Here is a 1978-nt window from a genome sequence, read left to right as displayed (position 1 = left end):
ACTGTGTGCACACTCCAGGAGAAAAAGAGCTACATGCTAAACCTGACAAGCTCAGAGGAGGCCAGCATGGCAAGTCTTACAAACTCAGAGAATAAAAATAACCACATAGGATGAACTGAACATAAAAATTCCTAACTACGCAGTGGTTCTCAACCTTCCTCATGCTGCGACCTTTTAATACAGTTCCTCATGTTGTGGTGACCCCCAACCATAAAATTATTTTCATTGCTACTTCCTAACTGTAATTTTTCTACTGTTATGAATCGTCATGTAAATATCTGATATGCAGGATGGTCTTAGGCGACCCCTGTGAAAGGGTTGCTCGACCGCCAAAGGGGTCGCGACCCACAGGTTGAGAACCACTGCCTTAGAGAGTAGATACTCCTGTGTCCCAGTCGCTCATGTCATATCTTCTTAGACATCTATTTTTCATACAAGTCTTTTTACCCCCTTCACTGTTATGTTAACTGTAAGCCTCACAACAAGGTGTCTTTCTTACTCACTCTCCGTGCCCATCTGCGTCACAGGGTCTCTGCTGCACATTGACCTCCTTCAGAGTCTAGGCAACAGCCCTTGTCAGTCGGGGTGTCTGATTGTCCCAGCAGGGGGAGAGAATGAGGCCAATCCCACTGGCATAAAGGCTTCTACCTGGAAGGGGCCGGTGTCGCCTCCACTCACATCAAAAGCAAGTCACCTGGTCATTCCCACCCTCGCAGGGGTAGAGGAGGCCACCAGTCATGTGCCCAGGAGAGCTGGGATGCGGTGGACAACTCTGGTGACCACCTTCCTCCCTTCAGTGTGTGTCACTGATATGCAGGGGAGCAGGCGTTCTGCTGAATTTGAAAGTATATGTATACAACAGCGTGTCTCACCCCATCTCTAAAATGAGGATATAATAATAATACCAACTTCATAAGGTGGTTTTAGGGCTTGAATGAATTAATATCTGTTAAGTACTTAACATAATGACTTCAGTAAGAGCTAACTAAATGTTATCTATGATGAAGATGATGGTGATGATGACATTGAAACGTCAATGTTATAGAAAAAAACGCAGGTCAATGCACATCCAACATACAAAGCTCTTTATTAATCAAGGGCATCAGGAAAAGATTGACCTGGAATGGCAGGCTGCTCAGAATTTTCATTCAGAATGAATGGACTTACAGTAGGTAGCTTCTTCATATTATACATGAGCAACAGTACAGGAAAATGTGTTTTTATGCACATGTTAAGTTTTCTGCCTTATTATTGCTGTTAGGAATCTAGACATTTTATCAAAATCATGGTGTTACAAACGGTTTTTCTCACATTTGTTAGCATAACACTTGTTCCTGCAGGGTCACTGTGAGCATAATTGCAGCTGATTCTGATGAAAAGCAAATATGTGAATGCAGTGCCTGTAAGTTGGAAAGAAATGTTTCTGCTTAGCCCCATGGCTTCTAATTTAAAAGCACATAGAGCACAGAGGACGCCTTGCAGAGTGAGAACTCCTGCAAACTCTTTGGTATTCAGAGCTCATCTGTCTGTGCCGTGTGGCGCTTGTGTCGCATAATGTTTTAGTCTTTTGGGTGGAGGGAGTGAATACATAGCCAATCTGTCTTACAAGACATAAAAGTATCCTTCCAAATAGGAGGACTTTTTTTAAGAGAATTCGAAGCCTCACAAGGTCTGGAGCAATGTACCTCAGCTTCCTGATCGTCACTGGTGCCTAAAAACCATAAACTGCCAAATATTGTTCCAATGTCACCTCCCAGTGAGACCTTACCTGATACACGGTTTGAAGTTGCAGCTCTGGCTTCCTTGCCATCTTCATTTTTCTCCCTAATGTCTGTCACCATCTGAGTACTAGACAGTTTACTGTTTATTGTTTTGTTTCCTCCCCGGAGATTGTGAGCTCCAAGAGGGCAGGAAATCTTGTTTGTTTTGTTAACTATGATACGCACAGCCTGAGAACAATGCATAATATAATAAATGT

General features: G+C 43.1%; 1 protein-coding gene across 1 annotated transcript in view; it reads left to right on the top strand.

Moving 5' to 3' along the window:
• Positions 1–1978, top strand: part of PREX2 (phosphatidylinositol-3,4,5-trisphosphate-dependent Rac exchange factor 2) — a 156467-nt gene that overhangs the window by 76555 nt on the left and 77934 nt on the right. The gene's annotated exons all lie outside the window — the stretch shown is intronic.

Source organism: Myotis davidii, unplaced genomic scaffold (genome assembly GCF_000327345.1).
Source record: "Myotis davidii unplaced genomic scaffold, ASM32734v1 scaffold393, whole genome shotgun sequence".
Classification (NCBI taxonomy): Eukaryota; Metazoa; Chordata; class Mammalia; order Chiroptera; family Vespertilionidae; genus Myotis; species Myotis davidii.
This window is presented reverse-complemented; position numbering and strand designations above follow the sequence as displayed.